Source organism: Choloepus didactylus, chromosome 6, assembly GCF_015220235.1.
Source record: "Choloepus didactylus isolate mChoDid1 chromosome 6, mChoDid1.pri, whole genome shotgun sequence".
Taxonomy (NCBI): Eukaryota; Metazoa; Chordata; class Mammalia; order Pilosa; family Megalonychidae; genus Choloepus; species Choloepus didactylus.
Window position 1 is genome coordinate 142120562 of NC_051312.1, and position 26677 is coordinate 142147238.

General features: G+C 36.2%; 1 pseudogene; it reads right to left on the minus strand.

The window, feature by feature from the left end:
• Positions 1-17109: 17109 nt before the first annotated feature.
• Positions 17110-21514, minus strand: LOC119537379 (annotated as a pseudogene).
• Positions 21515-26677: the final 5163 nt, after the last annotated feature.

The window sequence follows — 26677 nt, forward strand, 5'->3', positions numbered from 1 at the left end:
ATTTATATGATCAGGTTTGTTTACTTTTGTTAGAGGTTCTCATTACGGGTCTCAGCAGAGTTGCCCACACATTAACATTTAGGATTAGAGTTCAAAAAGCTGACTGGCCTCTCCATATGGTGCTTGTAAATTGTGAGACTCATTAATATCATGCTATCTAAGTGGTAATATCATCAGGATTTATCATGGGCTGGTTTGGTGACTCATAGAATTGTCTTTCCACCTGCCTGAAGGATATAGGCCTGGCTCTTGGATACACTGAGCTAAGATGAATAGAGGAAGGAGGCAGAGAGTGTCAACCTTTATTATGTACAACTTCACTTAACTTCCTGTTTAAAAGAGGTAAACCCTCCTTCAATATGCAAATAATCACCTAATTTATAGTCTTTGGGTTTTACTTTCTCCATATAATAAAACTGTAAAATTTCCATGCATGCAGGCAGTGGTGAGGAGATCTGAAAGACTTTTTTTTTTTTTTTTTGGCTTTTATAAAGGGGGTTTATTTGGTTACACAGTTACAGTCTTAAGGTCATAAAGTGTCCAAGGTAACACATCAGCAATTGGGTACCTTCACTGTAGGATGGCCAATGGTGTCCAGAAAACCTTGGTCTGCTTCAAAGTTCTAGTTTCAAAATGGCTTTCTCCCAGGACATTCATCTCTAGGCTGCAGTTCCTCAAAATGTCACTGTTAGTTGTACTTGGGGTATTTGTCCTCTCTTAGCTTCTCTGGAGCAAGAGTCTGCTTTCAACGGTCGTCTTCAAAATGTCTCTCATCTGCAGCTCCTGTGCTTTCTTCAAAGTGTCCCTCTTGGCTGTAGCTCCTCTTCAAAATGTCACTCACAGCTGCACTGAGTTCCCTCTGCCCGTCAGCTCATTTATATGGCTCCAGTGACTCATATAATGGGTGAAGCAACACCTCCATGGAAATTATCCAATCAGAGTCATCACCCACAGCTGGGTGGGGCTCATTCCAAAGAAACACTCAAAGAATTACAATCTAATCAACACACTGATAGCGTCTGCCCACACAAGATTACATCAAAGATAATGGCGTTTGGGGGGACATAATACATTCAAACTGGCACATTCTCCAATACAGCTTCATCAGCAAGAAAGGTGATATTTTCATTTCCATCTGTCTGAATCCTGTGTCTCAATTTGCTCAAAACTCAGGCATTATGAAATTCACTGGGCCTCTTAAAACTCCAACAAAACCCATTGAATTTGTGTTCCTCAGGATACATTTTGGAAACCATTGTTGTAGGGAAGTGGGGACAGGGGGAAGAGGAGCATCAGAGAGTTGAGAGCAAAGGAACAACAAGATCAATCGGGAGCAGATAGAAGGCAGGGAGAACTGGATGAGTCCAGGAAAGAGTTGCTGAGGACCTAACCCAGGGCAGTAGGGTTAGGGCAGAGAGGAAGTCCCTGTCTGGGAGGACAGGGAGGCAAGAGGTGGTGACTGATGGCTCTGTGCAGAGGAGCTGAGGAAGGTGTCTTGGTGGCTAACTGGGTGACTGTGTGGGTGGGGCTGAGTGGATAGGAATAAAGGGGAAAGATCAGCTGTGACTTTGATCCAAACTGCATGTCCTAAACTCTTAAGGGTAGGGGATAGGAGGAAAGAATACCATTTTCTGTAAGGAGGAAAAGGGAAACGATGAGACTATGGCACATTTTTTTTTAATTATTCATTTTATTGAGATATATTCACATACCACGCAGTCATACTAAACAAATCGTACATTTGATTGTTCACAGTACCATTACATAGTTGTACATTCATTACCAAAATCAATCCCCGACACCCTCACTACCACACACACAAAAATAACCAGAATAATAATTAAAGTGAAAAGGAGCAACTAAAGTAAAAAAGAACACTGGGTGCCCCTGTCTGTTTGTTTGTTTGTTTGTTTCCTTCCCCCACCTTTCCACTCACCCATCCACAAACTAGACAAACGGGAGTGTGAGCCCTATGGCCCCCCCTGAAAGACTTTCAAGCATTCCTCTTTCTTTGTCCCCTTTTTCACCACTACTTCCAAAGGTTCTTTACCACAAAAATATGAGCAGATGAGTAATTCTATGGCATACACAAGTGGTTATCTTGATTTTTCTCCAATTATTTCCTAATGCCACTTTCATGAGTATGCTAAAAGACATGTTGCTCATTTAATTACTAAGCTTACAAAAGTATGCTTGTGAATATTTGTCCATGTGAGTTAGTGCAAGTTTTAATTCCTTTTCTGTGGTGTTAGTGAGTTTAGGAAGGAATAGAACCAAGGCGTGTATGTGAAGTGTGCATACCAAGGTGTGTATGTGAATTGTGCCATATTTAACCTGAGAACTCAGGCTGCAGTTGTAAGGAGACACTGAAGCTCACCAAGACTACAGACTGGAGATTACAGATCCCAGGTGTGCAGAGTTCTATTTTTTTCAGAGTATATTGCACATGAAGTCTAAAACACTGCAGAGTCTATTTAATTCAGAATATTTACATCCCAGATGTCATTGGACCCTTTAAAAAGTTAACTGAAGTGGCAGGTTCCTGAATCTTTGGTGAGTTCACATTCCATTCTCTAAAGTGCATGTGTTTTGTAATTGCCTGCAACATATGACCACGACTTGCTTGTCCTATATAATCAGCAAGATGATAGAAACCACCTGTCTGATAAGATTTAATATACAAAAAATATAAAGAAATCCTATAACTCAATAATAAAAAGAAAAACACTCAATTTTAAAAATGTGCAAAAGACTTGAATAGACATTTCTCCAAAAAGGATAAACAAATGGCCAAAAACCACATGAAAATGTCCTCAGAAACATTAGCTATTAGGGAAATGCAAATAAAACCATAATGAGATACCATATCAAAGCCACTGAGATGGCTATTTTTTTTAAAAAAAAAAGGAAATTTCAAGTGTTGGAGAAGTTGTGAAATGGTGAAGCTGCTGTGGAAGACAGTTTTGCAGTTCCAAAGAAAACTAAGTATAGAATTACCATATGAAACTGAAATCTCACTTTTAGATGCATATCCCAAAGAACTGAAAGCAAAGACTCAAACTGATATTTGCACAGGGACTTTCATAGTGGCATTATTTACAATTGCCAAAAGGTGGAAGCAATCCATGCGTCCATCAATAGATGAAATGCTTTAAAAAAAGTGGTATATACATACAATAGATTATTATTCTTCATCAAAAAGGAATGAAGTTCTGATTCATGTAACAATGTAGATGAACTTTGAAGACATCATGTTGAGTGAAATAACCCAGAAACAAAAGGTAAAATATTGTATGATATCACTGACATGAAATAATTATAATATACAAACTCACAGAGTCAGACACTGGAATATAGGGTACCAGGGCTGGGTTGGAGGTAGGAAATGGGAAGTTAATGCTTAAATTGTACAGAATTTCTATTTGGGTTGATTGTAAAGGTTTGGAAATGGATTTTGGTGATGGTAGCACAACATCATGCATATAATCAACAGCACTTAATAATATACACGAATGTCAATTCAACGGGGAAATTTTAGGTCATATACCTTACTAGAATAAAAATTAAAAGAAACAAACACAGGACTCTACAACACATCAAACCATATTGTAAATGATGGCTACAGTTAATAGTACAATAATAAAAATAGTCTTTCATGAATTTTAACAAATATATCACAATAAATCAATAAATCAATAAATAATCAGGCAGGCCTATGGCAAAAGAAAAAAGAAAAAAAAAAAGAAAAGAAAAAGAAAAAGAAACACCCATGGAAATTACTACTGTTACCCATTCCACTTGAATAAAAACAATTTCCAATTCCTCTAACTGATTTAAATAAAAAGACCTTTCCATCCAAAATTTTTAAATCCTCTATGAAATGACCTTAGGTAAAAGAGAAAACACAACTAAGATTACACATTAAAAATTAAAAGAATTGTAATAAAATGATATATATCAAATTTATTGGGTACATTTCAATGTTTTCAAGGAAAAGTCAAATCACTAACACTTAGAAAAACTGAAAGATTGAAATGTATGAATTGAATGTCCTGGTCAAAAAAAAAATGGAAAAGAACAAACAGAAACAATCAAAAGAAAGCATAAATAAAGAACTAATAAAGATAAAATCAGGAAAATAATCAGGGAATGGAGAAACAGTAGACATATTCAATAAAGTAATTTTTAATATACAAGATGTTAAACTACCAGCTAACCTGAAGAAAAAAGAGAGTACAAATATATAACAATAAATGAGAGGAAAAAAAATAAACCAAGCAAAAACAAAATAGTCTTCTTTGAAGAACTCTATGCAAATAAATTTGAAAACAGGGATGACAGATTACTTAGGAAAATAAGAATGAGTAATTTCTTAGGGAAATTTTTATTAGAAATAGAAACAGACCAATTTTCAAGGTTATTCTACAAAGCCTTAATTTTGCAGTTAGTCCCAACTCTATAAATTGCTTCACTGTTTGAAAGTGAAGTAAAACTTTCTAATTACTTTTAAAAGCAAGGGTAAACTGTTGAATATGCAATACAGTAGACTTGATTCTTGATGTGTGTACATCTATACAGCTTTGATAGTGTGACCGTGTAATTGTGGAAACCTTATGACTGACACTTCCTGGATCCAGTGTATGGGCAGAAGAGTTAAAAATAAACACACAATATAAATATAAATAATAGGGGGGATAAGGGATATGGGATATTTTGGGTGTTCTTTTTTTATTTTATTTATTTGTTTATTTCAGAGTAATGAAATGTCCTAAAATTGATTGTGGTGATGAATGCACAATTATGTGATAGTGTGAGCCACTGATTGTATACTTTGGTCATACAAAGTATATGGTGTATGAACATACTCTCAATAAAATTGCATTAAAAAAAAGCAAGGGTACCACTGATACCTAAAACTCATAGAAAAGTACAAAAAACACATAACTATAGATCCCTATCACTGATGAATGTCAGTGCATAACTATTAGCACTATATTAAACAGAACTCACATAAGAGTAAAAAAATAATACAATATGACCATGTAGGATTCAATCAAGAATGCAAGATTGATTCAATATTAGGAAATCTATTAATATGTCATAAAAATAGATATAAGGATAAATCATGACTATCTTCACAGTGCTGTAAAGGCTTTCAGCAAAATTCAAACCCATTCTTGATTTAAAAAAAGCACATTTAAGAATAGAAATTTATGTAACTGATGGATACTTTCTTAATATGAGAAATAAATAAACCTTCATCCTGAACCCAGTATCTTCCTCTGTGGGGTGAATTTGATATATTTCTGTTAATATCAGGAAGAAGGCAAGACTGAACACTAACTCCATTAGCATTCATTGTGCTAGAAGTATTAGCCAACACAATTAGACAACAGCAATTAGACACTGCCAATGGGAATGTGAAATGGAGCTGCCATTTTGGAAATGGCTTGGCAGTTCAGTAAAATGCCAGATATAGAATTGCCATATGACCCAGAAATTTCACTCCTAGGTATATATTCAAGAACATTAAAAACATATGTTCACGCAAAAACTGTAATGCAAATTTACAAAATAGTGGAAACAATGAATTGGCCATCAAATGATGAATGAATAATCAAAATGTTGGATTACCATGAATGAATATTATGTATTCAGCCATCTAAAGGAATGAAGTACTGATACATGCTGTAAAACACAGGAACTTGAAAACATTACACTAAGTGAAAGAAAGAAGGTGCAAAAGGCCACAGAACGTATGATTCGATTCATGTGAAATGTCCAGAAGAGGCATCAGAGCTTTCCAGGAGGTGGGGGAGGGGAGAGGAGGGAATGACTGCGAAAGAGTCCAGGGTACCTTGGTGGAGGGACAAGAATATTCCATAATTAGAGAGCAGTGATGTTTGCATAATCTTGAGAGTAAACTAACAGGCACTGATTTGTACTCTTTGAAAGTGAAACCCTTATGGTATGTGAACTATATATCAATAAAAAATACTATCTATAGTTTGCTATATTTCATGTATGAAAAAAGTGAAATTAGATATTGGTGTGCATGTGTGTGTCTGTGTCTGTGTGTGTATATACATATATGTATATATGTGTATTTGTGTGTGTGTGTACATAATTAGCCATAGAATCACAGAAAATATACACCAGAAGCCAATGGATATGTTTAACATGGAGAGTAGGTGAAAATGAGGGGAAAAAAATTGGAATTGAAACTATTATACCTCTGAGTATTCCTCTCTGTATTGTTCTAACTTTCACAACCATTTTAACATGTCATATATTCAAAGAGTACAAAAAATTAAAATCAACCAATATGTTGGAAAACCCAAAATTCAATACCAACAGTAACAATAAACTTAATTGTATTACAAATGTATAACCACAGTAAAGGAAACAAGGGAATAAACTAAGGAAATAATCAGGGAAAACCTTAAATTGACAGATAAGTTTAGCCTATTAACAAAAAGAATACTACAACAATATTAAATTTCTTTTAACAGATATTGCAACTGGCTTACCAACTGGAGCTCTGCTGACAACAGAGCTGAGCTCTGCTCCAGGCTTGGGGTCTCATCATGAGAAAGAATTCAAGGATGAAAGCAAGTAGTAGCAGAAAAAGCTGAAGTTTATTGGAAAGGTACAGTACACGCTAGAGAGGTTAGTGCAGGTGTGCTCAAGGGAGAGATGCACCCAGTTGACTTGGGTGTGGATTTTATATGCTGGTCTGTTGCTATGTTCTGAGCTGAAGCAGGGCAAGAAAATTCCCCACATCCCCCCTTCTTTACCCTACTTGCTTCCTTCAGTTGTTCTGACAATGCCAAGGAGCAGGGTCAGTTTAACCAGGGAATGGGGCAAGGTATTTTTTCCAGGATGTTCTTGCCTCGAAGAGAAGTGGCCTTTCTGCTTTGTTGCAAGTTCTGATATTTTCTCGGACCTCTGGCTCTGCAGTTGGGCCCTCAGTGTCTCACTGCCTCAGTTGACCTACGTAGCCTGCCTCAGTTGAGTCAAGTTATGTGCACAGCCTGTAATGCAGGCATTTCTTCAGCCTGTTCCCAAGAGAAGTAATGATGCTGAGAAGAATGAGACTGTTTCTATACTATTCAGACTCACGAGTTAACATGAGCAGACTGTAGCTGAATGTTATCCCAGGTGATAGGCAACTTGCCATAATTGTGCAGTAGGAAGAAACATCAGGACATCTGCGATATCTATAACCAATCCCAAATAGCACAGGCACTTGTTTAATTATTTAGAGACACTTTTTTTTTGGGGGGGGGGGGGCGTGTGACAAATTTCCAAAAGTGACAAGTAGCAGAGAAAAATCAAAAAGACACCTCCAGCCTAGGTGAAATATGTTCTGGAAAACAGAACTTAAGTGAAAATCAAGGAGGTTGATATCACTGCCAGGGAATGGTGCATGAATGATCATTTAAAGCCAAAAGGGAAGGAATTAGCAATTATAAACATCAGGAAACAAAAAAGCAAACCAGCAAGGATAAAACATACAATTCCTACCTATTGAGTGGACATTTGAAAAATGGTCAGAGTAATTAAATAAAACATTTAAAACATTTAAATTGTCAATTGCTATACTATTTCTTGGTTTGCCAGGGCTGATATGACAGGAAGTATGCAATAGCTTGGCTTATACAACAATAATAATTGTCTCATAGTTTTGCATGCTAGATGTCCAAAACCAACTTCTCCACAAGCCTTGTTTTCTCCTAGACTCTGTAGCTTTCTGATTTTATCTTGTTGACAATCTTAGGGTTCCTTAACTTGTACGTGTGTCTCTGTGACACAGTGATTGGGCTTACTATCTGGCTTTTTCTGCCTTCTATCTTGTACTGACTTCTGGCCTCATTTACTGACTGCAGCAAACTTCCTCTGCTCACAAGGACACCAGTCACGTGAACTGAGGCCACCCTGATACACTTTGGCCTCATCTAAATGTATCTTCAAAGATTCTACTCACAAACGAGACTATTCTTTAACTAATGACAACATCTTTAAAGGGCCTATTTGCAGATGGGTTCACACTCATAGGAATATGGATAAAGACTTGAATATATCTTAAAGAGGACAAGATTCAATCCTCAACAGACCAGGTTAAGGGTATAAGGGTATTTGTAGTAGTCTTTTGCCTGTATTCTAAAGAAAAAAAAAATCCAACATCCTATTCTAGGAAAAAAGACATGGATAAAATTATTTAAAAATCTTTCTTTTAAATTATAATTACTCCACTACCAGTTTTTGAGGTTTTATAGCTTGAAATCTATATGCAATAATATATGGAGGCCAAAAAAATGGGGCAATGATTTGCTCATGCCCAGGTACTACAGCCCTATGACTCTAACAACTATTTAACAACAAATAACAAAGCCTTCCTCCTACCCAGGGAAATTCTGTGATTTCCCTTGTGATTTCCTATAAGAGAGAGGGTAGAAGTGGGGATTTCATGTTCCCACCAATTTATGTTCTAAATTCTAACTGATTTTATTTACCACTCACTATTTTATCTCCTGAAGTTCCTGTCTTTTGTATCTGACTTCCCAAAAATGTGATCAGAAATCTTCCTCCTTTATTTTCCAAAGAACTACTAACATATAGTCATTGTGAACAATACATTTTTTCACAGCTTTATGGACATTGGAGGACAAAGGCAGCAAACTATGACACCAGACACATAATCAGGGTGAAATGCAGTCTCTAAACCTTCAGCAACCCATCCCACCATAGGACCTCTCATTTTTGACCAAGTGTCTATTGGGTCCTGGCCTAATGACATATCACTGGTCTCCTTTTTCTGCCATCCAGACATTTTCCTAATCAAAAGCAATAGCAAACATTCCAAATTAATTTTATTATTCAGAAAAATTTGGCTTTCTATTTCAGACAATCATTTCTAAACTAAAATAAACATACAAACCTCCCCTTTCCAACAAAAGGAAGCATCAAAAATAGCAAAACCCCTGAGAGAGAAAAAGATGTTCTCCTGGTACTAAGTACTGACAACAAGAAACACATTAAAAAAAATTCCTTCCTTAAAGTTATTCTCAACAAGCCAAAAAAGGGAGGAGAAGAAATTGTACAACTAGTAAGGAAAATAAGAACACATACTCTTACAAAGTGGAAATAAATTACTGAATGAAAACTCAAATTTTCTTCATCATGATAACAAAGAACCAGGATAAGAGAACAGCCAACAAGTATATTGCAAAAAATCACACTTAACCTCCTTCTCCTGAAACTCAATGCAAAGGAGATACCATGGCTAATTAAAACTTTCTCCTACTCAGGGTCTTTCTCAGGGCAAGTTTAACATCTTTGTTCCTCAAGCTGTAAATAAAGGGGTTTGTTATGGGAACCACAAGGGTATAAAAGACAGAAGAGGTTTTTACCACATTCATAGACCATTCAGAAGATGGTTGGAGATACACGAATGCACCTGATCCAAAGAAGAGAGAAACAGCCATTATGTGGGAACTGCAGGTGCTGAAGGCTTTGGACCTGCCCTCAGTGGAACTGATGTGGAGGATGCTGGAGAGAATGAAACCATAGGAGATGAAGATGGTGAGACTGGGCACAAAGATGGTGATGCCGCCCACAATGAACAACACCAGCTCCCTGACATACGTGCCTGTGCAGGAAACCTGAAGCAAAGAGAGAATGCCACAGACATAATGGTTGACGGTGTTGGTATCACAGAAGGTCAGTCTTGGCATGCATCCAGTATGGGCCATAGCAGTAGAAAACACCATCAAGAACCAAAAATAAGGGTGGAGAACACTTTAGGGGACATGGCCATGTTATACAAGAATGGATTACAGATGGCTGCATAATGATCATAGGCCATTTAAGTCAGCACATAGCACTCAGAGATACCAAAAAAGTAGAAGTAGAGCTGGGTCATGCACATCTGGTAGGAGATAACATTCTTATTTGATATGAAGTTGATCAGCATTTTTGGTGAAAAAACAGAAGAATAACAGAGGTCTATGAAGGACAAATTAAAGAGAAAAAAGTACATGGGGGTGTGAAGGTGGGAATTCAGCCCAATTAGAATTACCAAGCCCAAGTTTCCCTGCACACTGATAACATAATTGCTAGGAACAGTAAGAACAGAAGGAATTGGAGACCAGGGTGGTCTGTTAAACCCAACAGAATGAATTGAGTCACAAAAGAGACATTTCCAGGAGCCATTCTGCTCTGTGGCATCTGTGTGGAAAAAAAAAAAAGGCTTGCATTAGAGGGCAACACAGTTCTACCCATAAAATCTCCTCCCACATGAGGGGGCTGTACAGTGGGAATGTCTGAGACTAGCCCATCCTGGACCCAAAGAATCTGACTTTTCACCTAATAAAAAGTGCCATAGATTCCCCGGTATTATAGTCCTTAAATCTAAATATGGTACAGAACACCTACATCTCATCTCACAGATTGAAGGCCAGGCCGGGGCTAACCAGATAAAAATATGACTACAGGAAAAACAAAGGGAAATGACAGAAGAAAGACAGATGAGGACAGAATTCTTCTTCCTCATCTCAATATCTTTTTATTCACATGAACCCTCTCTTCAGCAGTAAAACTGGAGGAAAGGCCCTGACAACCTGGAGCTGCCTCTCATGAAGATTAGACACTGTGTGAAACATGAACATTGTTTCAAGATCAAAACTGATGGTACAGAGTCCAGAAGTCCAGAAGACGCCCAAGTTACAGAGTAAAAGCATTTCTGACTCCCTGAGGAGGGAACCTAAACAATGAGATACAGGAATCTTGAGGGCCTCTGTCTCTGAACATTCCTTCCTCTCCCCTAAAACAGATTCTTCCACCTGATTCACTTGTGTGTCAGGACTCCACAATACGGGAGGCAAAGCAGCATTTCTTGATTCCTGGATTTTCATCTTAAAATAAGGAGAATGTATATGAATGAAATTCAGAAACTCACCCTCTTTAGGCCAGAAAACCTCTGAGCTACTTGATCCCTGTTTTTTACCCTCTGTGTTCCTTGAAGAACAATTTCAAACCTTGAGACTTTTGGTTCCTTTGATTCTAAGAGATGCAGGGCAGCCTTTTTCCCCAATATATCCTGGAAACCATCTGGAGCTACAGATAACTTCTGGTTTCATCTATGAAACCCCTCAATCACCAGAGAAAATTGAACATTCTTTATCAAAAATGTATAGAATTTAATGTTGGTTTCATAAAATGCACTTGGTTATAAACAGGTTTGAAGCTTCCTCAGTTTCTTCTCCAGGGAACAGATTCTGCCTGTAATTCAGAAATAAGGAACTGTATTTATACCCTAGAGGATGGTATCTCTTTAGCTCCTTAGAGATCCAGTATTTTCCTCCAGTTTTCATTTCAGGCTAGGGATTGTGCATCCCCCAATACAGAGCCAAACTGGAACTCCCATATCCTTAACATCTTCATCTCTGAAGGGAAATCTGCCTGTTGTTTGTTTTATTTCATCTTACATCCCATATCCAAAGAGGGACTTCCACATGGGTTCTGCCTGCAGGCAGTTCTATATTCTTTATTAGAAATGTCTCAAGGTCTTCAGTGACTCACTTCAGTTGTCGGTTCTGGGATGTCTCTGAATAAATCTTAATGCTTTGAATTTTTCTGCTGTCTTCATTCCAAAACACCTTCTAGAAATTTCTACCTGAATATCCATAATGGTCCTTAAACATAACATCACAGTAACTGATGTCATCACTTTCTTCTCATCATTATAGTTAAGAATCTGGGCTCTGGAGTTGAGGACGTCTGTTTGGCTACTACCTCCCAAATTCCTGACTTGAACACCTTGAGTGCGTTACTTAAACTGTCTCTGCTTCAGAGAATTTCTCAGACACAGACACGAATAATTGCTTGTCCTTCATTGGGTTGCTGTGAATGTAAATTGAGGTCCTATAAGTCAAGTGCTTAGAACAGTGCCCAAAATGTGGTAAACAGGCAATAAATTTCAGCCATAATGATTTACATTCCCAAGCTTCCATCGATGCTCCATCATAACACTCATCAAGCACTGTTCTTTTCCTTTTAAAGTCCATACTCTCCTATAACACATACACTCTGTAGGGACAGAGACCATTTCTGTGTCATTTACTACTTTGCTCCGGGTGCCAAGACCAGTACAGAGTACACGGTCAGCCTTCAATAAATACTTGTGAAAATTAAATTGTTCTCTGGCTGAAAACCTTCAGAATATTCTCCACAATCCTCACATGGTAAGCAGCAGAATGTTCCACCACGATGTCCTCCATCCTTTCCCACAGACACCCTCTGAATGCAGGAATTTGGGGGGATTTACCTGTCCTGTATAACTGAACTGTAGTGGCTTCTAAACTTTATTCTAGAATTTCTCACATACTCTAATTCAGCCATTCACACTGCTGATAGAAGAATCAATGAAAACACAGCCGAGCTCTCCCTTACTCTGGACCTATCAGTCTTTTGTCCTTGCCCACTGGGTATTAGAACTTACAGTAAAGTATAAGTTCCTAAAGCTATTTTTCCACTTTGATTAAATCTAAGGACAGTCCGAGTCACAAATATATTTGATTAGAAGTCATGTAAAGATATTCTGATTTGATATAAGTATTTTAACACACTGGCATTGGGCAAAATCTGACCTTTCTCAACTAGTATTAAAAGGAGGATGCTAGAGCATTTTTACAGTACAGAGGAAAAAGCATGGGTATAATGAACAAAGAACATAACCAGGTAAAACAGATTATCTTTAAATTTTAAGTTTCAGTTGATACAAACCATCCTTCTCAATAATAAATTTCAGTTTTTCTCATCAATGTTTTTTGAAAAGGAGCAAGAATTGCCCCCAATATGTTGATGTGTTAAGATAATGTAGTTTTTTTTTAATTTAGTGTCTCTGCAATGTACTTCTGACCCATGTTATAATACAGAAAGTTTCTACCTTCAAGTTACAGAATGTTCAATTAAGAGCCTAATTAAAATAGGAGCTTAATATTCTCACCTAACCATAAAATCGGGAGGTAGAGTGTCAAGGTGTTGGTTCAACAACTCAATGCCCTCATCAGTCTACTGGCCTTATTCCTCAGGCTTGTCACCTCATGGTGGCAAAATGATTGCCATAGCTCCAAGAATCACATCTTCACACAGCTGTATCCAAAGAAAAGAGCAAGAGAATAGGAGAAAACAATTCCCCTCACATGCCTCTCCCTGTATATAATGAAGTAAATTATCTCCAGAAGCCAATACATGACTTTCCTTTATGTTTCTTCCATCAGAATTATGTCAGGTGGTCAACATTAGCTGCAAGTAAAACTTGGAAAATCAGTATCTCCCACGTTTAGCCTCTATCTTGAAAACAGGATTCTGACATAAGGGAGCAGTGGGAGGCATCAGCACTGTCTGCCACATTAAAGAAGCTAGAGAAATACATTTGTATAGGAAATTGTGTTTACTCACTTCAGGTACATATTTGACTTTCATAAAGTGAATTAGCTCTTTTAAGCTTTAAATTAACTAACCTGCTTCAGGATAATCAACAATCATATGACTATATATATATGTATGTATGTTTAAATTAAATATACACATATACACATGTAAATATTTATGCACCCACCACTTACATATAGTGTGGAGGGGGCATCACTCTATACTTATATAGTGAGGGTTTGCATGTTATTCATAAAACTTCAGACTCTCTTAATTTTTAACTGCTCAAAACAAGGAATGCCTCCAAATATGAAACAATGACTCCTGTTGCCACAATTATGGCGACCTTTTGGGGGGCTTGGAGGAATGGCTACCCCAAACAGAAAGAGATGTAATAGACCATTTGGGTACTGAATTTATGGCTTAAGAATAAAGATTAAGCATTCTGAAATTTCAATTTTAGGTACAATTTGCAACATCTTTGCCATCTATCTCTTGTTTAGGATCTTCTAAGTATATAATAAAAGATGAAGAAACTGCTAGACTCAATAAATAAGGTATCTTTTGAGGGGCACAGATTCAATCCCCAACAATCTCCATAGATTTTGAAAAGACTTTTGACAAAATTCAAGTTCATTCTTGATTTTTAAAAAAAAACAATCAAGAAAACAGAAACTGAGGGGTACGTACTTAAAATGATAGAATATATAGACATTCATTCTAAAGCCAGTATCTTACTTAATGGGGCCCCATTAGAGGCATTTATATTAAGGATAAAAAACATCAAGTCTGTCCACAAACTCCATTACTATTCACTCTGCAAGAAATCTTACTTAGCCAATGCAATTTTGGCAAGCAACAATTAGACATTGCTGATGGGAATGTAGAATCTTGCAGCCCCTTTGGTAACAGCATGGCAGTTCCACAAAACATCAATATAGAGTTACAATATGAGCCAGAAATTTCACTCACAGGTATATACATTCACTCAGTAGAATTGAAAATATGTGTTCTCACAAGAAGTGGTACACAAATATTCACATCACCATTATTCAAATAGCCAAAACAGTGGAAACAACCAATTGTCCATTGACTGATGAATGGATGAACAAAATGTGGTATAACCATACATGAATAATATTGGGCTGAAAAAAGAAATGAAGTACTGATACATGCTACAACATGGATAAACTTGAAAACATGGAACTAACTGAAAGATATCAGAACAAAAAATGCCACATATTATATGATTCCATTTATATGAACTGTCCAGAAGGCAATAGTAGTTTCCAGGAGCTGGGGGAAGGGGACAGAAGGGAATGACTGGTAATGACTCCTGGGATTCTTAGCTGAGTGATGAGAATATTCCATAATTAGATAGCAGTTATGTTTACACAGCCTTGTCAATACACAAATATGCACTGATTTGTATACACTGAAAGTGTGAATTTTATATGTGAACTATATGCAATAAAAATATTATCTGTGGTATGCTACATTTCACATAAAAAGGGAAAATTAAATATCTGTACATATAATATTAACTTTGCCAAAAGAATCATAGAAAAGATACACTAGAAACTAGTAAGGCTGTTTACCATGCAAAACAGGTGAAAATGAGGGGGAAAATTTTGGAATTGAAACTAGATATACTTCTGAAAATTCCTCTTTCTGTAGTTATAACATTCACAACCATTTTAAAGTTTCATATACTCAAATAAAAAGAATAAAGTCAACCAAGATGTTGGAAAACTTACAATTAAATACCAAATTTAACCATGAACTTAACTGTATTACAAATGCATAGCCACACTGAAAGTAATAGGGAAAATAACTAACCTAAGTAACTGGGAAAACATTACATGGCCATACGTTCTAAGAACAAGGACAAAAAGAAAAATATACAAATATTGTACCCTAGTTTTTAAATTTATTTTTCAAAGAGGTATCAGTTAGCAATTTTGAAACTACTAGAATTGAGGAAATAAGTAATAATAAGAAACATACATTAAAAGTTAAGTAGATAAACTATAAACCCCTTGTTGATAATAAAAGGGCAAGTTTCTTACAAATAAGAAAAGGAAAGTGTGAATTGTCTTGGTTTGGAATCAAAGGTTCACCATGTACTCATTTTTTAATATATATATACATAAATAGATATAGAAATTCATATATATCTCTACATACATACATGTTTGCAGAGATCCTAGAAGAAACACCACACAATAGGAATAAGTGCACCTAGTACAAAAACCATGGTTCTGAAATACAATTTCCAATAAAAAGAACAAGGAGTGCTTGAAGAAATGACTGAATTCAGGGCAAGGATGACACTGGAATAGCCTGTGTTGCCAGAAAGTAAGGAAATAAACAAGCAATTATAAGACTTGCAAAGGACATGAGCCCCTGTCTGAGGGGTTTCCTAATGGCTAAATGTGAAAGAATTTGAGCAATAAAAGAAATAGTGACAGTAATAGGTTATGACTCATAATGTAAAATATTATCTGGGAAAAATAAATATATATATACATGAAAGATAGATAGATAGATAGATATGTAAACAGCAGGTAGATAGGTTGGACAGTATGTCAGTAAGTAGATTGATAGAGAGATAAAGAGTTAATTGATAGATGATATACCAGGCAGAAGGGTAAGTCTTCCTTACACTATAATTCCACTTAATATCTGTAGAAGAAATAATGAAGATTTAAAAAATCATCCTTGAACAGTTTATTAATAATTCTTTCATGCCAACATCAACAGTGGATACCAAAATTCAAGAGCAAAGGATGAGGAGATCAACAGACAGAAAAAAAAGGGAAATGTTAGGGTGTATACATGGTAAAAGGATAAAATTTTAAAAAATAAAATCAATGGAACTGCACCATACAGTTAAACAATGGACTGTAGTTGATAACACAAATATAAAAATGTGCTAACACCAATTGTAACAAATGTCAAAGCCAATGCAAGGTGTTATTAATAGGGAACTATATAGGAACCCTTTATTTTATGCACAATTGTTCTGAAAACTCAGAACTTCTCTAACAAATAAGTTATCTATGGTAATAAACTATGGAGTCAATATCATGCAGAAAAAAAGACTGATAAACTTCCCCAAAATAAAGAAAAGTAAAAAGTTTTAACAACTAAATGGGAAGTGTCATCCTGGAGTGTATCATGGATTTAAAAAAAAAGACATAATTAGAACAATTGTTTATATTTGAATAAGGACTGAATATCAAACATGAATAAATTTCTGGTCTTGATAATGCAACCGTACTTATAACACGAAATGGTGGGAGAGCATAGAGACACTCTGTACATTATGTTTGCAAAATAATTTGCAAATAAAAGTTAATATAAAAAAACTAAAATAAAAATTATGAATGGTATTCTTTTGGTAACATATTGGAGACCACCAAAATATTAAACTCTAACATTACATTTATTATTGTTGTACTTCTATTTATTATTGTATTTTACTAAATATTATTTGTGGTAATAAATATTTTATTATTGTTATTGAAAAAAAGATAATCCAATTCAACAACTATTTGGTGTCCACCCAGAGAGGCTGATATTCTAAATATTGAAGCAGGAGAAACATTGAAGAAATATGGAGCTATAGCCTCTACCCTAAAGATGTTCATTTTTTTATTGAGACAGAGTTTAAGTAAGTTCACAAATGTGTCTATGAACATACTTTATTATCATTAATACATATCTCTTTTTATTAAAAACCTCATTGATAAAAGAAATGGCTAAAATGTTTCATCTGATTTAATATGTAGTATTTTTCTTTAAGTGACAAATGAAATTCACAAAAAAGAAACATACGTTCTTTTGCAAAATATTTGATGCCATTTATACAATAATGAATGCAATTTTGATAACGTAAACCATCATCTGCCTTTATTATAGCATGATCTGTTATTTGTCCTGAGGTAAATATTACTCCTCTAATCACCCTCTATTAATGAAATTGTGGAAATAAAATGTGGAGTAATAAATGATCTCTTCAGTACTGAATGCACCAGGAGGGTGGAGGCTCTTGGCAATAGGTGGCATGTGGTACAGTTTGGCCATTCTCAAAAGGGATCAAGAACGGTCAAAATAACAAAATGTGGGAGGTTAAGGAAAAAAGAAGAAATGACAGGACAAGATCTGGGGATTTGATTCTACTTCAAGCTGCATGCAGTTTGATAAAAAAGGCATTTCATTGGTTCCCACTGGAAATACCAATAATGATATTGATAACATGAGTCTGTTACTATTATTCCTTGGCACTCATGAGGGGAGCAGGCTGTAGTGTTAACTTTTCACCAGGATATAGAGAAGTTGCCATATTTTTCCAGATGAGTAATACAGCATTGTGCCTCTGCCAGGTCTACAGAGGATCCCAAATAGCACAAGTACTTATTTACTTACCTAGAGACATTGTTATCAATAGGTAAGTACTTTTATCATCAAAAGGGACAGCAAGGAAAAAATAAAATAAAAAGAAACTCCAGCCTAGGTGAACTTGTTATATACATTGAAATTAATTGAAAACCAAGGTTGACAGTGGGGTAAAGAAACAAGGCATGAATAGGCATTTAAACCCAAAGAGAAGTAATTAGCAATGGTAAATGTCCAGAAAACAAACAAGAAAACCTTTAAAGAGAAAACTCACAATTATTAATCACGAATGGTCTCAGCTAAATTGTTAAATAGTAATTATTACAGATACCTTTAAAAGCATTTGAATTGTCACTTGATAGACCACGTATTGACCTGCAAAGGCTGCTATCACAAATACCAATGTTTGGCTATAAATAAAAACAAATATCAATGGTTTGGCTAATACAACAAGACTTCATTGTCTCATTGCTTGGGAAGCTAGAAGTCCAAAACCAAGGTCTCAACAGGCCGTGCTTTCTCCTGGAGTCTGCAGTGTTCTGGTCATAGCTGGATGGCCATCTGGGGTTCCTGAACTTATATGTCTATCTCTGACACACGGTTCTCTACCTTATATTCTGACATCGCCTAGTTTCTGTCTTTGATTGACTTCGGGCTTCTTCTGAGTGAACCCAAAGTTCCTCTGTTTATAAGGACACTGTATTGGGTAGCACATAGAAACTAACAAAACAGGAGTGATTTCATTTTTCCTAGATGCTCCACCCCATTGGCTTTACCTTTCCTCAACATCAAATAACATAAACCATCACTTTACATAGAGAAATCCTGTGACCTCCATAGCATTTCTAGGTTTCCCATAAAAGGAGACAACAGGAGGAGGTACGGTGTTTCATTTCCCCATCATTATACATTCTAAATTCTACCTTAGCTTTGTTCAACACTCACGTACGGTGTTTCATTTCCCCATCATTATACATTCTAAATTCTACCTTAGCTTTGTTCAACACTCACTATTTAACTCCTGAAGTTGCTATCCCCTTTCTACCTGACTACCTAAAAATGTGATTAGAATTCTTCCTCCTACATTCCCCAAAACTACTAATGATGTACAGTCACTGCAAAGTATACACTTTCTCACTGATTTATGGATGTTGTAGGATAATGACAACATGAAACAACACCGGTCTCAAATTCAGGGTGAAATGTGGTTTCTAAATCCTCATTGAGTGCATCTCCCCCAAGAACCTCTCAGTATTGACCACGTGGTTCTTGTATCCTGACCTAATGGACATACTGCTGGTCTCCTTTCTCTTCCATTTCCATAATCTCTGAAACAAAAGTGTCAGCAAACTTAGCAAATTCATTCTGTTTTATTTTGCAAAAGTCAGTTTTGTATTGAGCCAATCACCTCTAAACTATTCTACCCTCCAAATTCCCTCTTTCCCACAAAGTCAAAAATGAACAGTTTTCATAAAAAAAAAAAAGTACAAAACCCATTAGAAAATCCAATGTAGCCTCCTGGAACAAAACAAAAATGTTTTCTTGTACTTCATGTCTACTGGAATACAAATACTTAAAATAAAACAGAATCAAAGTATACAAAAAGAGCGATAGTCTTAAATTCAGAACCCTAGAAATTACCCAAGACTTTGCCATTAAGAAACTGTGTGACTTTAAATAAAGCATCTGTCTTTCTTGGTTTAACTTTATTATTACAGCAACAGATATATATTGAACATCTGTTACACACTGGTTGAGGTGGAAATAATAGAAATCCTTTGGAAACAAGCAATATGCACAGTATTGTACCTCCAAATGGCAGTTATTATTGAGAGTCTTTATGGAACTTTCAATCTCTCTGATATACTAGCATTTGCAGGAGACACACCCCTGCTTAGTGGAGATGCAAAGACAGGAGTGGAGGCATGTTGCTTGATTCATGCTTCCCACGGCCCTCCAACAATAAAAAGTCCCACTGTGTTATTTTGTTCAATCAGTGCAGAAACATTCATAATATTCCAGGAGAGAAAAAAGAAACATTAAACTGACAATAAAAATAGACATAAAATAAATTCCTTCCTTAAGGCTATTCTCAAAGAGTAAGAGAGGTGAAAAGGAGAAGAAACTGCAAATGATGGGGTGAAGAAGTCCTACTCTAACAAAAGGGGAATAAGTTATTGAAATAAGGCTCAAATTTCTTCACCATGATAATGAAGAAATAGGAAAAGAAAACTGTCACCAAATATACTGCAATTTAACATAAAGAATCTCCTTGTCTTGATTGAACTTGCACAGAACATACTATCTAGGATCAAAATATTCTCCAACAGTTTTTATCAGGGCAAGTTTAACATCTTTGTTCCTCAAGCTGTAGATTAAGGGGTTAATCATGGGAACCACATTGGTGTAAAAGACAGAAGAGATTTTTCCCTCATCCATAGACCCAGCAGAAGATGGCTGGAGATACATAAATGAAGCTGATCCAAAGAACACAGAAACAGCAACTATGTGGGAACTGCAGGTGCTGAAGGCTTTGGACCTGCCCTCAGTGGAATTGACATGGAGGATGCTGGAGAGAATGAAACCATAAGAGACAAAGATAGTGAGACTGGGCACGATGATGTTGATGCCCACCACAATGAACACAATCAGCTCACTGACATAGGTGCTTGTGCAGGAGAGCTGGAGCACAGGGAGGATGTCACAGAAATAATGGTTGATGGTGTTGGCATCACAGAAGGTCAGCCTCAGCATGCATCCGGTGTGGGCCATAGCACCAGAAAATGCCATCAAGTATGAACCAAATATAAGGATGGAGCACACTTTAGGGGACATGGCAACATTATACAAGAGTGGATTACAGATGGCCACATAGCGATCATAGGCCATTGATGTCAGCACGTAGCAATCAGAGATAGCAAAAATGCAGAAAAAGTAGAGCTGGGCCATGCAACCCTGGTAGGAGATAATATTCTTCCTTGATAAGAAGTTAATCAGCAGTTTGGGTGTTAAAACAGAAGAATAACAGAGGTCTATGAAGGACAAGTTAAAGAGGAAAGGTACATGGGGGTGTGAAGGTGGGAATTCAGCCCAATTAGAGTTACCAAGTCCAGGTTTCCCAGCACAGTGATAGTATATATTGCTACAAACAGGAAGAACAGAGGCAGTTGGAGGTCTGGGTGGTCTGTTAATTCCACAAGCACAAATAGACACAGTAAAGAGTCATTTCCAGGAGTCACTCTGCTACAGGGAATCTGTGGGGACAGGAAAAAAGTGTTATATTAGAGGGCAACCCAATTTTTCCTAGCATATCTCCTCCCATGTGAGGGGTCTCTACAGTGGGAATGTCTTAGACTCGTAGAATCTGCCTTTACCCCTAATAATAAGTAACACAGATTTACCCTTCTTAGAGTCTTTAAAGCTAATTATAGTATAGAACACCGAAAACTCACCTCACAGACTGAAGGCCAGTGCTGCCATATAAAAATATGACTCCTGAAAAAAACAAGGGAAAAGTGAAAAGAAAGTTACCACAGGACAGAATCCTTCTCTCTGATCTCACCATCTCTTCTTTCACATGAACCCTCCCCTCAGCAGTAAAACTGGAAGAAGAGGCCCTGGCAAGCTGGAGCTGCCTCTCATGAAGTATAGTCACTGTTGCGTGAACCATGAGCATGTTTCAAGACCAAAACTGAAGGACCAGAGACCAGGAGAAGTCCAGTAGCTGCCCCAAGTCACAGAGTAAAAGCCACTTCTAGAGAAGTGAAAGTTCCCCCAGGGAAAGGAAACCTACACACTGAGATATGAGAAACATGAGGGCTCCAAGCCTCTGAATATTCTCTGCTGCCCCCTCAAACAGATCCTTCCATCTGATTCACATGCATGGCAGCATTTCTAAATTCTTGCATTTCCATCTCAATAAAAGGGGACTGTGTACAAATGGAATGCAGAAACTCACCCGCTTTAGGCCAGAACCTCTAACCTTCTGATGCCTCTTTTTTACCTCTCATTTCTCAAAGACCAATTGCAAACTTGAAGATTTTGGTTCCTTTGATTCCAGGAGGATGCAAACCAGACTTAATTTCCAATATGCCCTGGAAATCATTCAGAGCTACAGATAATTTCTGATTTTATCTGTGAAGCCCCTTGACCGTCAGAGAAAAAAAAATGAACACTCTTTTGCTAAAATGTAGGAGATTTAATATTGATTTAATAATACGATGCACTTGGTTATAAACAGGTTTTAAACTTGCTCCATCTTTGAGGGAACAGATCTGCATGTAATTAAGAAATAAGGGCCTTTATTTACACCTTAGAGGACAGAATCTCTTGAATTCCATAGGGATGAAGTATTTTCCTCCAGGTTTCACTTCAGGGTAGGGATTGTACATCCCCAATGCAGAGCTAAATTGGAACACCCATTTCCCTACCATCTTCATCTCTGAAGGGAACTCTGTTGTCTTGTTTTATTTCACTCCTTCAACCCTTATTCAAAGGAGTATTTCCATGTTGGTTCTGCCTACAGGATTCTCTTTTATTAGAAATTTCTCAAGGATTGCAATAACTGAACTAAGTTGTCTCTTCTGGGATGTCTGCAAATAAATTTTAATGCTTTGAATTCCTCTCCTCTCTTTATTTCTAAACACCTACTGGAAATTTCTACCTGAATATCCTTAATGGTCTTTAAATGTAAAATTTCACTAACTGAAGTCACCAATTTCTTTTCACCATAATAGTTAAGAATAAAGGCTCTGGCGTTAGAGCGCATGTGTTTGATTCCTACCTCCAAAATTACTAACTATAACACCGTGGGCAAGTTACTTAAACTCTCTCTGCTTCAGACAATTTGTAAGATAGGGGTGGGAATTTTAGCACCTCTTTCATTATGAGATTGTGATGTGTAATTGAGCTAATATAAGTCAAGAGCTTAGAAAAATGCACAGCATATGGTAAATAATGAATAAATGTATCTTCTCATGACTTAGGTTCTCCTAGATTCCAGTAGACAGTACATCATAACACTTGCCAAACATTATTCTTTATCTTTTAATATCTGTGTTCCTCTATAAACTCTAAGATCTGTAAAGACAAAGAACACATCTGTCTTATTTGCTACTTTTCTACTAGTGCTAAATCCAGTAAATAGGTACACAGTAACAATTCAATAATATTTGTAGAAATTAAGTTTTTCTTTGGTGAAATCCTTCAGAATATTTTTCACATCTCACATATTAAGCAATGTAATCTAATTCCACAATATCCTCCATCCATTCCCACAGGCACCACCCAAGTTCAGGAACATTGCAGGATTTAACTACTGTGTATTATTGAACTGTAGTGTCTTCTAACCATTATTTTAGATTTCCCTACATATTTACTCTAATTCAGCCATTCAAACTTCTGCTAGAATAATTTCTGAAAACACAGCTCTGTCTCTCCCTGGCTCTAAACCTTCTGGTTTCTTCATTACCCTCTGGCACTGGAGGCCTGTAACAAAGTTCAAATCCCCAAACCTGTGATTTCACCTAGGTTAAACTTAAAGGAGAAATTGAGTCAGAGTTTTATTCAATGAAAAGCCATGAAAGAAAGATTCTGATTAATTTACACATTTCAAGCATATTAAGTTTATGCAAGATCTTAATTCTTACAAAAATATAAAAACAAGAATGTTAGAAAATGTTTTCATTTCAGAAAAAAAATGAGTATAATGAACAACACACACCAGCAAATTTAAATAGCTTATATTTCATATTTGTTTAAATCTGTACAAACTGTTCTTCTCATCATCATGAGAGATTTTCTCACCAATGTTTATAAAAACAGAACAAGAAATTTGCAAACACATTTTTTATTATACAACAAATGTTTATTGAGATGATACAGCCATGAAACAATCAGACAATAATATTAAAATATTAGAATAATAATACTGAAAAATCATACAAATTAAAAACACCTGCAAGTGGGAGATCATAGAATAAGAGGATATGATTTATTCAGAGAGATTGGCCCATGAGACACTGAAAATAGAACAGGATAAAGATAAGAAATATCAACCTAGGCAGAAAGTTTGTAAAATATTACAATCTTATTAACATATAATCCTTAATATTGAAAGAAAAAGAAAATGACAAGGGACAAAGCCATACCATAAAGGGGTATATTTACATATTTATCTTGGTTTTTATATAAGAAATAATCAAAACAAGATCTGAGAAAAGCAAAATCAATTGGATTGCCCTAACAAAACTCTGCTTGGCTTAGGTCCCATCACTTGGGAAAATGCTATTCAGCACCACTGGCTTCCACAATTTGTACATCTCAGGGGGAAATGCCAAACTGGAGTGGGAGGTGGCCATGAAGTGGGTGGCTCTGAAAATTGTCTAGCAGGAAATGTAATACCTGGAAAATCTAGAGAGTAAAATCTTAGATGCCTCACATCAGTTGGCAAACACATTTTTTAAAATTTTATATTCAAGAAATATCCCTAACCATGCTATCACTTATAAAATTTCTATCTTCATGTCATCAAATGCTCAATTTAAAGCCCTATTAAATAGGAGCTTATTTTCCTCACATGACAATAAATCTGGAGGTAGAGCATCATAATGTAGGTTCAACAACTCAGCTCTCTCCTCAAGGCACCAGGCCCTTCCGTGACATCACCCTCTACCTGCTGGCTTTAGTCCACAGGCTTTCATCTCAAGGTCATAAAATGTCACTCACAGCTCCAGAATCACATCTTGACATGACTATATCCAAAGAAGAGGGCAAGAGAATAAGAAAAAGAGTTCCCTTCACACTTCTTTCCTTGCACAGGATGGAGTAAACTTCCTACAGAAGGCAATACAGGACTTCCTCTTGTTTCTTCAGTCAGAACAAGGGCAGCTGCCAACACTTGCTGCAAGGAAAACTGGCAAAATGAGTCTCTCCCTTGTAGAGCCTCTGTCATGGAAAGAGGATTCCAACATAACGCAGGAATGGAAGGTACCAGCATGGTTACCACAATAAAGAAGCTTCTGAAATATGTTTTAAGAGGAAATTATACTTACTTACTTTACATGGATAAATACATTTCATATTTTTATACAGTCATATTGCTCTTTTAAGCTTTAAATTAACTAACCTGACTCAGCATAATCAACTCATCACGGAAATATGTACACATGTATAATTGAAAAATAAATATACTCATATACATGTATATATTTACAAATACACTAGTTATATATCTGAAGAGCAGGACATCATGCTATATTTTTATAAAGAGGATTTCCACGTTGGTCAAAAAGCATCCATATCACTTAATCCTTTCAAACTGCTCAAAATAAGGAATGCCTCCAAATGCAAAACAATGGGTTGTGCACCACAATTAAGGTGAACATTTTTATGGGGCTGAAGGGATGGGAAGGGGAGAGCCCAAACAGAAAGAGATGAAAGACACAAATATAGATAGGTGCTTGCATGATATACTTCTAAGGTATGACACTGGTACAGAGAGTTGACAACAGAAGGGTACATGGGAAAAATCTACACATTGCACATTAGGGACCATAATTAATAGGAATACCATACTCTATAAAAGTTTCACTCACTAAGTTTATTTCTCAGAATCTTACATCCCTCAGAGTGCTTCTATGCCAGCTAAGTTCCAAAACCCAGAGGCAATAGCCTCTCCAAGAACATCAACTAGATGTGTCCCCTTTGCTCACAAAGTTGACACTACTTTACAACATGAACAGGTTAGGGTGGTCACTGCCTAGACATCCCTGAAGATCAGGAAAGTGATTAAACTAGAAGAAGGGGTAACAACAGTTAAGATGTAATTGAACAAAGGATTATGAATCTATATAATTTTCTTTTGCATTGTTTCTAGGGTAGTAGAATAGTTAGAAGGAAAAAATTGAAATGCTGGAATTGTATCCCATAACATCCTTTGAACTTTGTTATATAGCTACTTGGTAAATTGTAATTTGAAAGCTATACCTTTTTGTATATATGTTAGATTTCACAATAAGGAAATGACTGAAACTATGGTACTATAACTTATAATAACTTTGGAAATTTCCTATATATCTACTATTTAAGTGATGGCATGGAAGATAGTACTTTTGTACATGTTATGTTTCACCATAAGCAAATAATTGAAACTGTGGAATTGTAACCTATAACACTCTTTGAAATTTGCTCTCTACTTGTTAAATTCCACTTGGAAAGTTAGCATTTTTATGTGTATATGTTATATTCTACAATAAAGAATATGATTTTAAAAAAAGAAAGAGACTAAAGAGATCATTTGGGCAGTTAGTTCCTGAAGCTTAAGAGTAAAGTTGAAGAATTCTGAAATTTCAAATTTTAGGTTTTTTTTTTTTTTTTTTTTTTTTAAGCTGCTTCTTTGTTATCTCTTATTTAGGATCTTCTCAATATATCACATGTGATGTTGAAACTGCTAGAGTCACTAAATTAGGTAAGAAAAGAGAAATCTGTGATGCAGTCTGTTGGATGAGAAATTAAAGTTAAGAGAAATGAAAGATTTGAAGTGAATTTTTAAATCCCCCTGCTAACTCCACAACTGCTTGTGCTATGAAAAAAGAGACTCTAGACTCATCTTGGGCATCCTCACACCAATGCTGGCTCTCCATCTTAACATGATTCTGACTGCAGATATTAAAGCTTCAAATCAGAGTTAGGATGTATCAAGAGCTGGTGAGCCTGTGTTTCTCTCTAGAACTACAGCAAAGATGGAAAAACAGAAAGGGGCTCTGTCAGTCCTTTATGTGACCATCCATTCAATTTCCATCCCCTGTCCAAATCCAAGTTAGCCTTGTTTGAATGCATA